The sequence below is a fragment of the Monodelphis domestica genome, chromosome 8 (genome assembly GCF_027887165.1).
Source record: "Monodelphis domestica isolate mMonDom1 chromosome 8, mMonDom1.pri, whole genome shotgun sequence".
NCBI classification, from domain to species: Eukaryota; Metazoa; Chordata; class Mammalia; order Didelphimorphia; family Didelphidae; genus Monodelphis; species Monodelphis domestica.
Window position 1 is genome coordinate 106,097,615 of NC_077234.1, and position 16,952 is coordinate 106,114,566.

The following is a 16,952-nucleotide window of genomic DNA, read 5'->3' on the forward strand; positions in this document are numbered from 1 at the left end:
TATATAAATATTTCAGAATGAGGGAGGTAACACCATCTTTGGGTAATGTGTCTCAAAGACTCTTCTGATCTTTTAAAAATGGGAGGAGGGATCTACTTCTAGATCAGTGCTTCTGGGACATGTCCAAAGGTAATTAATGCTCCCAACAAAACGATTTCTCTTAATTCTATCTGGAAATCGAACATTTCAAAGTGTTTTATTTTTCAAACAAGAGCCTCCATATAGTCATACAATTCTAATATCACATTACTGTCTTTCCTAAGTGTTTTTAGAGCAATCATTTTGAAAAGGAGAAATCTGTGACTGCGGAAAAGAACATTTTAAATATGGCTATTTCTTGATCCATTGCTTTGACAGTGTTTTGATCTCTAGTATTCTTTGGTATTATGACCTTTGCATTTCCTATTGGACAGAAAAATATTTAATATAGAATAAATCAACAATAATTCATTAAATCACATGATTTAAGCCCATAGGATAATGCTTTCTTGTTTTTTTTTCCTTGTCCTAAGTGATGATACTCAAAGAATTACACATTAAAAGGATTATGAAATATGTCCTTGAGAAAGGCACAGTGACCAAACCTTAGTAAATATTATAAAAACAATAATTTCTACATCAGTATGGCAAACCAGTATCAAAAAGCCTGAAGAATATAAATTGAATGTTCTCTAGAAGAAATGGAAAAGGTTAAAATTCATCATTTTAACTGATAGGCTTTCTTTGGGAAATAACCAATGCAAAAGAATACCAAATGCAACCTTAATTTGATATTCTTTCCAAATGCATTTCCTCAAATATCATAACTCTTTTCAATGATAAACAAGATTCTCATACTAATTATGGATCCAACAGTTAGTTTTCTTTATTGGCACAAGGCATATAATAGATACTTCATATATATCTATGTGTATAGTGTATGTATATAGGTATGAATAGATTTAATATAAATATATGCACACTATGTACTATATTACATATGTACATTGTAAAGTATACATCTACATATTTAGATATTATAAAGACTTATAAATATATAGATGTTTACTGTGAATATAAATGACCTCCCATGCTTCATACCTTGATAAGTTCAGTCTGACTTTCTGCTTAATTTCATAAATCTCCAGTTTAAATGGGACTTGGAGTTGCCTTTCATGTGGTCTTTGTGATTAGAACAATCTTCATCCCTAGTATGGAAAGCCCAAAGGTATCTAGCTGTAGTGTGGAGTCAGGATCAGCAGAAATCTCTCCTACTTCTCATCTTCCTAGCTCCTGCTGTTCTTCAGCTGTTGAGGAGGAGGATAAGAGGAAGCAAGGTCAGCAGCTTTTTCCCCCATTTCTTAGCCAAAAGTAAACAAGGGATGATAGGAAAGAAAGATCAAGATCAGCAATTTTCCTCTGATTACATCCTCAGTTTAATTGGTCCCAGCTTTTTTTTTTTCCATTTTGCCATATAAATGAATTAGCATCTATTGCCTGCTCAACTGTGTTGGTCTTCCTTTCTCAACTATTCATAAGAGGAAAGATGCAGAGTTCAAACCAAACACCTTCTATTTAAAACCTATTTCCAGCTGTCTTTGCCTCTGAATTTATGTCTTTCTGTCAAGGTTTCTATTCCCAAGGTCCTTGATTTGTATCTGTGGGACATAAAATATTGAAAGACAGTAAGAATAGTAGCAACAGCCCCTACGATAGTCCTTTTCTGATGTCTCACTGTAGTGTGGAAGTGAAGCTAGGTTCTCTAAGGCTAACAATGGAGCACAAAATTCTGGCATTGTGGGAAAAGATGGAAGAGGTTCAAGGATGAACCTAAAAACAGAAATGTACCGCTGTTAGCGGTACCAGCCTAGCTAAATTTATAGTCTCCTAACCAAAGTCTAGTCGCCAAAAAAGGTTGTAATTTCTTTTTAGTTATAGTAACTGCTAAAACAACAACAACAAAAAAAAAAACAAAGCTAAATATCATCGTGTATGGAGGTTATGTAAATACAGCAGTAAAGGAAGCATCACCCCTGATTAAAATATGGATATTTATAAATCAGAGTATAAGTAAGGAAAGCATTTACCTATAGGAAGATTGTCTGCACCCAAGATCTCTTTACTGTCAACTCTTTCATGAAATATTTATCTAATATAGCTTTTGAATTCAGACACAGATAGGTGGTATAATAGATAAAGCACCAAACCTGGGGCCAGGAAAACCATGAGTTCAATTCTGAATTCAGACACTTAACTGTTTGACCCTGGAGAAGTCATTTAAATTCTTTATTTTCTTCATCAATGAAATGGTGGCAATAATAATATCTATCTCTCAGGACTGTTTTGAGGATAAAGTGAGATAATGTTTAAAAAGTGCTTTTTTATATTTTAAAGGACTATATAAATCTTAGTTATCATTATGATGTATTAAGGACCTCCAAAAGGTCTCATTTTAAGCCTCAATGAAGTTGAATGAAATCTCCAAATGAGTTCTAACATTTCTCCCACTTTCTGTTTCTATCTTACAAGTGATAACTATATTCCATGTATCAAAACTCCCAGTGTAAATTTTGAATGAACTCATTAGGTCTTTAAAAATGCTTTTTTTCTTTATCCAAATATTTACCCATAATTCATTTTTGAAGGCAGAAGGAAAGGCTAGGCAATCTCTAATGGTCTGAATTAGCCATTCCTGCTATTCTGCATACCATTAGGTAGACAGCTGGATGACATAGTCAAAAAACAAAACAAAAACTAGGATATGTTTTACTAAAAAAAAAAATTGGCATAACATATTCTTCCACTGATTTTCCTGGCTGGGTTAAGATTGCAGCTGGTTTCTAGCAGAGGTGCCAGCTGTTTTCACCCCAAGGCTGAAGGAGAGAGGACTAGGGTCACTAATGTCTCATCTCCAAAACTCTTCAAGCCTTTCCACATAATGAACAATTAATATCCTGCCTCGAATGTTTTCACATGAAATCTCCATAGGGCATGAATACAGTGAAATGTAAGCTTGTCGGTGGAGTGTTTGCTAATCAAAATCAAACTAAATTTACCTCTCTTGGTAACTCATGACATCTTTTATGATATTAACAATCCTGATTTCGATTCCCATGATGACTCAAACTAGACTTCACAACTGCTATTAGCGATATATGTCTACCCTTAAAATAATGTCTTCAAGCTAGTGGCATTTAGTGAATATTACAATGAATATTTTAAATGATGAAGGCTTTAGAAGTGAATTTAACCAATATATGCCTTGCATGCTAAGTCATGAACATTTATTATGAACATTTGTTGCTAATATTGCTGTTTAGCTCAGTTGTTAGAGCTTAAGACTAATTGAGTTCCATTCCCAAATGGGCTTCTGTTCCATGATCCCAGAATCCAGTCCTGATGCCCTGGTAGCTCCTTGGGAAGTACACAGCCTTCATCATTTGGAGGGTGAGGCAAAGGAGAGTGGATGAATCTGTGCAAATCTGTCCCCATTGCTGGACAAACACCTCAAAGTATATACTTCAAGGAGCTGAATATAAAGGACTTGATTATTTCTGGAGACCATTGATGATGATCATTTTGCCTGATTCTGTCTTTATGCAATATTAGCACATTTTTTCTAAATTTATTACCACCAGAACTAATGTTTTTCCTTTATTTTTTTCTGAATGTATTATTTTTTCTAAATCTATTATTCAAAAAACCTTCCAGAAATTTTGCATTGGCTAACTGGTATTAGCCAATAAAATCATGTAAAATAAAAAATGAGGCACTAATGTCATGATTGCACCTGATTTTAGAGTGTCTCAAAAATGCTAAACATTGATCCTATCCTCTGTAGCCTAATACATTAAACTATTATTGAAAGTTTGAGACCAGTTGCGATTTCAGTCCTTTGTTTTGACTGGTAACCTGTATTACTAGCAATGGTGCAAGTTGCCTTTAAGAATCCCAGTGGACATTCACTCTACTCATGCTCAATATTTAGCTCCCTAAAAGTTTTGCTGAACATTATGAAACAGCTTATCAATCACTGCAATTAAAGACTTTCAGACTGCCCATCCAAAGCAACTATTTGGACATGCCATCTGTTATTTTGTTTTTAAAACCCACTAGTCTGTTTATCCAAAGCAGCCATTTAACATCTGAAATTATATTCATTTTTAAGGTGTGTGATGGACTGATGAAGACACGCTTTTGTTTTAATTATCGACAATTTCTGTGGTGCAATATAATTTTTGCAGTGCTCAGGGCCCTTTTGCAAATCAAAAAGAATCCAACTAAAATAGTAATTAATGTCAAATGACTAGTCACAAAAGGCTCTATTTAATTAAAAAGTTCTAATCTTTGATTAAACCTCATCACACGTTCTCCTGATTGCAAACTGTTGTCTGAAATAGGAAAGTAATTGGGTACATAGTCTATTGTTTCTCCTGACTGACACCTGCTAATTGTGTAAAATGACTTTAGTTTTGTTTAGAAGTCGAAAATAATTTTACCTATTTAGTGTGTACATGAATATGTCATTTTGTTCTTCAAACAAGAATACTTAGGTTAGATCATATTTTCACAACAGATCCTCAGCAGGTTATTGAAAGGGTTATAGGAAATATCTATAAACCTCTTGAAGTCCCCCTCATGAAGAAACATCATTTTTCCAGAAATATTCCTTTGTTGATATTGTGAAAAAAAGAATATTATGCTCACCCTGTAGAGTACTTCAATGTCCTTGTGTTTTCAAATCTAAAGTTGGGATTTTTTAAATGTCTTTTCTTTTACCATATGGAATATGTTGAAATAACTGACCACCCATCCAATTTTATTCTGTATCTAGATTCTATAACATTTAATGTTTGATATTTTATCATATCATTAAGTATAATTACATAGCCTCTGGATTTTGAATGCACAAAATTATTTCTTTTAAAAAGGTGTGTATTTTTGTAGTAGAACTGAATAGATTCACAGGAAAATAACCACAACAACAACATCCCAACAATATATAACAGAGGCTGCTAGGGTTCATGTTCTCCATGGTTTTTTGATGGCAAGTTTAAAAAAAAAACAAGTATAATTAAAGAATACTCGTGATTCGAAAGGTTCTTTGATAAATGTCATCTCTTTCCTAGTGGGATTTTTCACCACTGTCTACACAACTATTTCCCAGCCTTTGAAAGCACAATAATACTGAACTCTAACCTTTTTTCTTCATTTGTATTAAGTTTGTGAACCAACACACCAAATAATTCAGCAGCTGTGGTTCAAAAAGGAAAGTAGATTCAGTAGTCATGTGGCATGTTTATCAGTGATGATTTCATAAAACCTAAATGATATGTAGAAAATTATATTATGTTGAACCAATAAAACCTACTTGAGAAAGAACTAGAGGTTTTGAACAATAAATTCTTCTGATAATAAAAAGTGATGTATGATCTATCCTTCCTTCCTTCCTTCCTTCCTTCCTTCCTTCCTTCCTTCCTTCCTTCCTTCCTTCCTTCCTTCCTTCCTTCCTTCCTTCCTTCCTTCCTTCTTTCCTTAAAATTAATGAGACCACATTAACCTAACTGAGGAAATAAAAATGCCTACAAGAATTTTCCTTTTGAAGACCAATTAAGGATTTGATTAATTAACAATAACACTGATTAAACTGTAACATCAAGTCATTTATGTGTATGACTTATATGACTAAAGCAGTTTGCTAAAATTTGTGCATCTGACACTATTGTAAAAAATGGATTAACTTCATAAAGATAATTGAAACAATAAAGCCCGTTAAAAGACAGATCATAAAAAGATGCCCAAATTAATCTTGTCAAGTATTTAACATATGAAGTCAAAACTGATAACCATCTACTAAAATTCAAATACAAATATGAATTAACATAAATCTTAATATCTCCCTTCTTTTAAAGTGTAATAGATTAATTTAATTTTTACATGAACTAGCATTGTAGGCATCTTAATTCTTGAAATGTATCAGTAGTAGGGTCATTCAAAACATTCACCCCTAAAATTACATTTTTCAAGACAAAATATAATGCTAAAAAATTTCATTTTTGTGGAAAGAGTCAGTCCATACTATACTATAAATAATAGGAACTTATTTAAATACCATCACTGGAAATCTTTTACACTAAACAAAATTAATACTGAGAAAAGCCAATTTAGGTCATTACAAAATAGTTCACATTTTATTGCACTTTAAGGTTTGCAAATAACTTACACTGTGTTATCAAAGTTTTCTCTTTCCTCACAAAATTCCTGTGAGGTAGATACTATTATTAGCATTTTAGAAATAAGTAGACTAAGGTTCAAATAAATTAAATAACTTGCCATAGCCCACAGAAACTACATGGATTAATACTCTAGTAGTGGTTCTACACTGACCAGAAATGGGGACTTCATCAAGTCATTTATATCAGGGAATCAGATCTCTTAAAATTCTCACCATTGTTGTTGGAATACACGATTAATAATATATCTTTATGTTTGAAAATTCTATGAGGCTTATAGGACAACTAATACATATGTGTATGAATTTCTAGATGTTAATTTTCAAAAATGTTACTTTTTAGTATAAATATTAACCTAATTGTATTCTTTTTAACTGAATGTGTTAACAAAAAAGGGACAAATTTATAGAATAAAATATTTTATGTCATAGATGTGTATAATTAGAGTTTGCTGCCCAGGTCTCTAAATCCCAGCTTCCCATGTTTCTTCTCATGTTACATGCTAACATAGGGAGGATATAAGTTTTGTGTAGCTCTACGATCTTGCTCTCTTTTCTTGGGAACTCAGTTGGTGTAGGTTATGGGATAGTCAGGCAGGAGAATTTTAGTCACGTATTTTTACTCAGGTTTTTTGTACTTTTGTTCTTTTATTTCTTCTGTTTCAAGTGATTGCTAATAAATCTTATAAAACATAATATTTGGAATTGTTGGATATTAATTTTAATCTTACACATGACTATTAGCACTGGTTAGATAAACAGGATCCATAAGAAGTTGCAGGTTGAATGAAATATGATGCATTGTGAATCAACTTTATAATCCTTTTATTGATTTTTGTACCTTTATGTTAGGATTTTTAATATATATCCTGTACAAAATAGATGCATAATTATAGTAATTAATCTAATAATATGGAGACCATAGAAGAAGATACATATATATTAGAAACAACAAGGGAGCAACATAGTTGATTCAAATGGGTAGAATTTTTCACATTTTATAAATAAAAAAAATTTTGAAAATGAAATGATTTAAAAACAAATACACATGACACACACACACACATACACACAAGTCCATGGTATAATAGATCTACTTGTAACCAAAGTAAACTTTGCTTCTTATTTTAATTTAGGGTAACCCGTCATTATTTAATTTTAAGAGTACATTAAATGTTAAACATTTATATCAAAAAGTACTTAAGGTTTTTTTTTTTCTATAGCCCTTTTCCTACCTGTAAATTCAGAGCTGCTCTATTTTTGTTACCTATATTTCAAGCTTATTATATGGAAATTACCATCTTAATAACTTAGATTATGGTGACATCAAGCCCAATGAATGAATCATTCCATGTTTAATTTAGTTATGTTAGACTAAGTAATGGTTTATTCCTGAATTGCCTTGAGATTTCCTAATCCCATTGTACACTTGAAACAAAAAGTTGGGCAAGATATTGATAGTTTCAGTCTTCTTAGTTACTAAATCAAAATTACTGTGTGGCAATTTGTATGTTTCATTAAGGTAAAGGGAATAAAAAGGTAAATCTCGGAATTTCTGGTTCAAATATATATGGCAGAAAAGGTCTGAATCAGTCAAAAATTTTTAAAAATGAGATAATAGGTACAGAATTTTGCCAACCTTAAATCTCCATATAAATGCTAGTTATTAAAGTGTTGGATGAATTTCAGATTTGCCACCATGAGACTTTCCACATAATCTTCTTTGCCAATTCATGTGAACTGTATTTATAATATCCTGGAAGTTCAGTCTTAAAATATTGGCCTTCTATTCCAATTTATTCAGTTATATTATCTTCAGTAAAAAAATGGTAACTAAAATATTTTCATTCAATAGCTAAGCACAGACCTAAATTACAGAATAGAACCAAATTTAAACTGGATTTCATTCAGTACTTGACAGTACTCTGCATATAATGGGAGAAAAGTAAATATTTGTTAAATGGAAATTAAATATTTCCTTCACATGTATAAATTAGATAGATCTGCCATGATTAGCTAGTTTCAAATAACCAAACCAAAATCAATGTCTGACAGGTAATTTTATTCCAGGTTCATGAAGGCAAATATTTGTTACTTCATTTTTATTTGCCAATATTGAGGGTGGGAAAGGAGTATAATGGATAGAGGATGAGTTTCAAAGTCAACTCTAGATTAAAATCCAATTCTAATGCATATTGGCTGTGTACCCATCAGCAAGGTACTTAACCTTTTCCAAATTAGTCTCTAAAACTCTAAATATTATTAGAACTATAGTAATAGAGGGAGTCTCCATACTGGAAGTTCCTTATGCAGATGAAATCACAAGTGTAGACAATCAGAAAATCTTCATGTATACAAATACACATACCTGCATGTATATATATACATATATAATATTATATGGACATATATTTCACTATTTAAAAAACATTCTTTTTTCCATGATGTTTCTCTACTCATTAAATCATATATGTGGATGTATGGGCAGATGCATTATATGTAGAGAGAAAGGAGAGGTAGAAAGAAAGAGAGAGAAGGAGGGAAGAGGGAAAGAGATAGAAGGAAAAGAAAGAGGAGAGAGAGGGGGGAAGGAGAGGGAGAGATAGAGGAGAAAGAGAGTGAGAGATAGAGGAGAAACAGAGGGGAGAAAGAGGGGAAGAGAGGAGATATAGAGGGAAGAGGGGAGAGAAAGGGGGAGACAGAGAGACAGAGACAGAGAGAGAGAACGTGTGTTTATATAATTTAGGAGCAAGTTTCATATCAATTCCTAATTACATCAAATTTATCTAACTACAGAGAACACATATCCTGGTAGCCAGTGCCAGGTAGTATAGGAGATTAGAGCATTAGAGCTGAAGTATGGAAGGCATGAGTACAAATCCAGTCTCAAAAACTTATCACCTATTTGATTCAAGGCAAATCATTTAACCTCTGTCTCTATTTCCTCTCCTATAAAATGGGAATATTAATAACACCTGCCAAACAAGTTTCATTAAGCTAAAACTAATATTTGTAAATCTTAAGAAGCAATATAAATTCTAGTTATTATCGTATTGACATTATTATAATTATCCCCATCATTATAATAATTATTAGTATTATGGGGCAATTAGGTGGCACAGTGGAAACAGAACCAAGCGTGGAATCAGAAAGACCTGAGTACAAATACAGCTTCAGACATTTACTGGCTGTATGAACCCAAACAAGTCAATCTGTTTGTCTTTGTTTCTTTGTCTGTAAAATGAGCTGGAGAAGGAAATAGCAAACCATTTCAGCATCTTGGCTGAGAAAACCCCCAAAAGTCAAATCTGATTGAAAAATGACTCAACAAAATTAATATTATGGCCTTTGGATGGACTATAAAATTCTCTTTAACACTTTGAGAAATGGGCAGACTGAAGTAAAAATTAAAAAAAAATAAATATAGGGGAAATAGCATAATGAAGACAATAAGCCCACAATTTGAGATGGGAAAGAACCATATAAGGAAGGAGAAAAAATACCTAGTTATTGCAAATTAATATGACATCAATAAATGGTACTTCTCTTGAGAATTATGACTCATCTGAAATAGATTTTTTACCTCATGTTTATATTATATATGTATAAATAGAAGCAAAGCATGAAGGAATATGAATGTAATTCGATTTTTTTTATTACAGTACACTAAAGAGACAACTCCTACAAAATATGCAGGAACTTAAAGAAATACTGGTTCTAAGATTGTAAGAGGATACAAAACAGAACAATTCAAATAGAAATTTTAAATCAGGACAATAAAAAATGAAATGGAGTTTTTCAGTCTAGAGGAAAGATAGCTAAAAGAGTTAAGACTTAATATCTTCCAGTATAAGGAAATTGAAATTCGGTAGAATTTGTGCAAGGGTTGATTTGACCTCTCAAACTTGAAATATAACAGACTGAGCAAGAGCCTATTATTTATCACCATATCCTTTGAACATAATTTTATGATAGGTGTAATTTTATGGTACACTTACAATGCCATATTATACAAACTTAAGCCTTTGATCACCTTACAATATAAAATCCTCATTTATCATAGTCAACAAGAAATATAGGATATTTGGATATCTGTTGCTACATTGAAGGAGTAGAGGGCTTGAGATGATCCATCACTTACCTGTTGCCACAGAATTTGAACCAAGGCTCCCATATTCAAAGGACAGTTCTCTAATTACTAACCACCACTTCAGTGAATTATTGCATAGCTTAATAATTCACTAGTTATCCAAGTATGTGAGAAACAAAGGATACAAGTGGGGAAATATTATTCAAGATACACAACATACCTCATTAAGTGAGATCAGAAGGGATTTCTCTATTTGCCAGTGTTTGTCAATAGCCTATAAGCATTTAAAAAAAAAATCAAAGCTTTATATATAGTATACAAGTAGCATCTATTTGAGTATTGTGGTCATGTGTAAGTAAAAAAAAAAGACTAACACCTTACATGTATGAAAAATAAGTATATCAACCCTGAATTTCTAGATTTATAGGCAAGGATTTTCTGTTATGTAACTATATAAAATAACTATTATGGAGTTAAATGAAAATTTTAATGGGTAAATTAATTGTGTGATAATCATTCCAAAATGTCCTCAAACTTACGATGGACTCATTGAATCTTAATGTTTCATATCAAACAATCTCACCATAACTCATCTTCAATAGCTGTTATTTTAAAATACATACACTATATCTATAATAGAAACACCTTTAGGAGTAAACCCCATTTTGGTTTATCTCAAACCCAACTCCAACTGGTTGACAGTAGAACTGCTAGTTGGTATATGTTTTTCTATTAAAAAGTGAAATTCCTAACTTTTATATGATAGGTGTTTGGTCCTTACAATTGTGTTTATGCAGCCACACATTTTGAAATACACAAATATTTTTTAAAAGACCTAATTGGCTAATAACAGATAAACATAAAAACCAATCATTTAGAATATTATCAACTCCCAAAATCACACACTTTAATTTGAGAAATATGTGGCAGTATATATCTTGAAGAAGGAAGCATAAACAGGATAGTTACAGAATTTGAATTATAAATAAAATTTGTAGTTTTCTGATGATGCATTTTACCCATCCTTATATAATTCAATTAGGTACCTAATATATTATGTCACCAGACAATCTGTGAAACTATCTTTATGTGCATTTTCTCTTTGAAAAGTTTTCCAGTACTGTTAAAGCATGTCTATAAATGGGTAATAACAAATAGGTAATAATAAAACTTAGAACTTGAAGGATCTTTGGTAAACAATGCTAATTCAACCTGTTGTGTTATCTTACACAGTAGGAAACTTAAGCCTTTAGAGATGAATCAACCGGCCAAATTTCATATGGTAATCAATTTGACCAGAGGTCTTCTCATTCTATATCATGATTTTTTTTTCTCCCCACTACAACTTTTGAGTTGAGAGATAGATACAATCTGTCATCACATGGCTAGTTTATGCTACAGAGGCTCTATGGAACCTGAAGCCAAGAACTACCCATCTAGCTCCAGTACACCATTCCGTGCATTCATGAATGCATACTACTTTTGATGAAATAGAGCAGATGTAAGAAAAGGGAGGCATTTGTGCAAATTGGGAAGATGTGTAGGGGACAGGCAAAGTATGTATGACTTCTTGGAACTGAATCAATAATGATATCTTTGTAAATAAAGAAGAGCATACTTTCATTTTGTAGATCCTTTTGACACATCCAGATTTGTGAGGCAAATTTCCTTAGATAGTACCAGAAGGGCTTTCTTCTACTCATATTAAAATCAAATGAATGCTCTAGTATGATTGCTGATTTTAGCAATGATAATCACCACCCTCTAAATACAAATACCCAAATAAAGGTCTTGTTATTGTTCACTCATTCAATCATGTCCAATTCCTCATGACTTTACAAAGTTATGCCAGCCCTCCTATTCTACATTATCTAACTGCATTCTGTTCAAATTTATGTGTTGCTTCTTTGCCACTACCATCTCATCATCAGGCATCTTTTACTTTTGCCTTCAGTCTTTTCCGATATCAGGGTTTTTCCCCAATTAATCCTGCCTTCTCGTTTTGTGACACAGGTATTTAAGCTCCAGATAAACTCAAGAACAGCAAAAATAAACTCTTTTGCAACTGAAGCATTATGAGGACATTAGTGTTTTCCTCAACTTCTCAGATAAAACAATCCACAAATGCTTAAGAACAATGTTTTAATAGATATAAACATATCTATTAAAATATATCATATTAAATATATGATATATAAAAATAGATATATTAATATTCTAGAAACCACATGGAATGAAATGCTTTTACCATATAAAAATTGAAGTGAAGACATTAAAACTGAGTAATATTCTCCCTAAGAAGATGTCCCTCTCATTCTGTCTTCTATCAAATTGTTCAGAGAAACCTTTCCCAATGAGTCTGTCAAAGATGATAATAAAACATATTGATTATAAAAAACAGTGATTTAGTTCAATCTGCAGAATATTAAACATAAGAGAAAAAACAGAATTGCATCTTGTTCTGAGAAAATTTCCATCTGAATCTCATCAAAAAAATAAGAAAGGTGTGATAATGACTATAACAACTTTTGCATCATATAAAACTTAACATCAACATTAATTTATGTAGGTAGTGATGGCATGTAGAGGTAAATTTTTTAGCAGAGGTATTGTTGCTCTCACAGCCCTGACATGTAAAAACCAACCAAGTCGTTTCTATTTAGTGGTTCCATCTACTGTACCTACAGCTTATAGTCTCTGAATATACTTTTTAATGAGAATCTCCTGTGTTCTTAGCACCATGGTAGGTGGAAAGTAGAAAGCATAGTTTAGTGAGTAGAGTTTCTCCCCTCAGAGACCTCAAACTATAATTATTAAAAGAAGTCTAATATATAGGCGACAATGAAAAATACAAGGCAGTATAATTGTGTTACATTATGTTATAGAATTAAAGAAGCTTTGATATAGAGCAGGAAAACATGGGCTGGAATTATTAGGGAAATCTTTGTGAGGAAAGGAACACTTCAGCTGGGTCTTGGTGATGAGCAGGGTTTGTGAGAGGAAACAGAATTATGAAGGAAGCAGAAGAACATGAGCAAAGTCATGAAGGTAGAGGCTTCCTGAATTCAATAAAGGTTTCCTTTGAGGAGTAATGAGAATTTATGTAAATCAGATTTATGTAAATCAAATTCTAAGCATTGCTCAATTCTTTAAGTAAGCAAAAAAAAAAAACCATTATTTTAACTGTTTGTTTATTTTAAAACAATCAAGTTGACTTTTCATTTGTAGCCTTGACTCATCTAGCATTCAGAGGTATAATTAAGAATTCTGACTAATGGGAAAAATTCTGTTTGGGTCTAGGAGTGTGTGGCAAGGGAGAAGGACAGTCTTTGTAGAATGTTCATCAAAGAGTGGTAGGTGGAAAGGGGAGCCAGGAAGAGGAAGTGAGCATTTTTCCTTTCCTCCTATCTAAAAAGTGATAGCTACCAACTTTAGTTGTGGCTCTTTTTCCATTGTGGCTTGCCACATTCCCCAAACTCTCCATTCCTTTTTCATTAATCTGCCTTTGGACAATTGGGTTAATTATGATGTGTGGAAATTGCTAGTAAGTACAATCAACTTTATCTCCCCAACTTCTTTTCTTCCATTCTCAGAATGTTCTACCCTGATCACAATAGCACTTCCCTTCACCTCTAACTACACAGAATTACACATAAATCTTCCAACTGGTAAAAAGAGAAAGACTTTTGTTTCTCGGTGAACATGTTGACTAATGAAGTGAATAAGTTACAGTGTGGTCAGTCTTATATTTCCCTTGATTCTTAAGAGGTTCACTTGAGTTGTCACTGTTAGATTACCTTCTACTCATTACAATGTTAGAGATTTTTTGAATTTTCTAATTACAATTATTCAGTATTTCAAAGGCATTTTGGCTATTGGAATTGAAAATACATAATTTCCCATTTAACCCCCTAAGAAAAAAGAGAAACAAAATGTAAATCTTGTATGTTCTAATATTCTGGTGTTAAAACAAAGTAGCCTCCCAATAGTTTGTCAGATTTTATAACTTTAATTTGTTTCATCTATCTATCTAACTGTCTATCTATCAATCATCTTTATGTAGAGATACATGCACATTTATATACATATATGCATGTATACAAACATATAATGCAAAGTATGTATTATACATACATATACACACATATATAATGCTATTTTCAATGAATACATTTATTTAGAAAAGAATATAATTTCTATCTGGACATTTTTTGGATTACTAAAAAGTATTTTTTTTTAAATCCATCTCTATCCCAAAGTTCCCTCTCCCTTTGATTAGTACAAAACAAGAGATTTAGAAATGAAAAAGATTTTAGCTATCTAGAGCCCATCATCCTTATTTTACAGATAAAGAAAATGAGACCCACAGAAGATAAATGAATTTTCAGGATCATCTACTTAGTAAATGTCGGAGGCAGTCTTTGGAATCCAAGTTTTCCAAATGTCAGTGCAAACTTTTACTCATCTACTATACTGCCTAATTATCGACTGGAATTCTAACTCAATTTAATAAAACTTGGTGTTATCTTTGTTTTCATTTTTGGTATAACAGCATTACTTGCCTAATTAAACACTCTATACACTCTTGTGCAGTACAATGAAGGAGTTAACAGTTGTGAAAATATATTATATCCCATTCAGGAATGTAATAAATCAGCATTGCTCAATTAATGTCTACAGTTTAGGTTCTTCACACCTTATTGCATGTTTTGAATTTAGTGGAACATATGTAGATCAAGTTACCTACTATGTGCAAGGCATTTTTGGCATTATTAAATTGTTGCCAATGGTCTCTAAAATCCTGCATGTGTGTATAGCTGCTAATGTAGGGAGAAATCTAGACCATAGACTCAATTTGTAAACCTTATAGAAATAAAGATCCATTAACTTTAAATCAATCCAGCCAAAATTAATGCATTTTTTCCATAATTTCTTTTGTTTGGTGAGTTAAATGGATTTATATCCACAGCTCTCACAGCAGTCCAATAAAGGCAGATTTTTATGATGTATTTAGATGAAGATAAAGCAAATATTTTATGTAATACTACATTTTGTTCATTCTAGATTGATGTACAATCCCTGAGGTGTTTTTTTTTGCTTTGCTTTTCCTTTTTTTTATTCTTTTTGTCTTATAATTCAACTGCAATTTAAGGGGGGAAAATAAGATGAGAAAATAGCATGTTTAATTGCCTGAAAAGGAAGAACTCATATAGTGAAAATATAATTACAGAGGTGAGATTTTATCCCTAAGACAGGGAAGGGTTAATAATTATGATCCCTAATAATGTACCATGGCTTTCTATAGCATCTGTTTCCTGAGAAGCTCAACGGGCTCCTTAGATATTTTCCTCTTTTATCCCTGTGAGGGAACTATATGACAGACAGGCAGTGTAAATGCATCCTTATTGTGAAAAGTAATATGGGATCTGTTATAATCATAAGTGGTCAGGCTGTTGGTTTTGCCTCTCCTGAAAGACTGCACCTCCAGTGACACAGCTCTTGGAAATATCATGCTAGGTCATCATTGCAATACTGACTCTGAGGGAAGAGTGCCACCTACTGAATCACATTTCCCGGGTGTGCCTGTGTGAGGGCTGGTCACCCAACTTCAGCTCTAGCCTCTCCTGTTTTCCTGAGAACAACTGCCAGAAGAGTAACCTCTGGCAACATTACGCCTATAACGACTCATCTACCACTTCTTAAAATTTATTTTAAAGAGGCAGAAATCCATTTTATGTAAATGCCTTTGATTCACAACTTTTTTCTTTGGATTCAAACAGAAATATATTTTTGAACGTGTGCAAAGTCTTCCAAAAAGGGATATTTCTGAAAATAACCCCACCCTGCCCCTCGCCCTATCTGCATATTCCTAACAACCCACAAGGGGGAGCTAACACGTAACTTGTTGCTGGGTATCTTTTAAAGGATGTCAGGGTTGAGTCATAAGGATCAGTTGTTTCTGGATTCTAGAACGGGAGAAGCTGTAAATTTTGTCAATAGATTTTACAAAGCTCAGGATTAAAAATTATTGGCATAATACACCCGATGACAATACAGTTTACTTATTAACTATCAGACAGTTGGTAGATTATTTGTTTGAAAACTGACTTCAAATTTCGGGTTCCAGGTGCTTGGTAGTCACTTCGAGGATACATCACCTGAGGCATACAGTTATGTGAGTCAGTAGCTGGTGACTAATCATGAAAAATGACTTCTGATTTCCAAAGTGGAAAATGCTATTGTTAACAAAACCCGTATTGGATCTATGTCAATTATATCCTTATTTTATAATGAAGTAAAGATACAAGCCTTCCAGGTGCATATTTCATTTCTATTTATACTGAACACTTAGTCCAGGCTTCTGTGAGAACAATTTCACAATAGAAGAGCTCTAGTTTAATTATTTTATTTATATGTTAAAGTATCTCCCAAGATTATAGCATATATGTTCTGTAGCATAAATGTCAGGCATAGCCTGACCTAACCTTCCTAGTTTATCTGAACTTCTAATAATTTAAAACAAAAGTTTTAAAAACTAGAATATTAAAATCACAGTATATTTGAGATATCAAAATTAATTTTATATTCATTTGAGAGTGAGATTTCAAATTTAGTTATGGGGGTATGTGTATGTGTGCTAGAAGAGGAAAT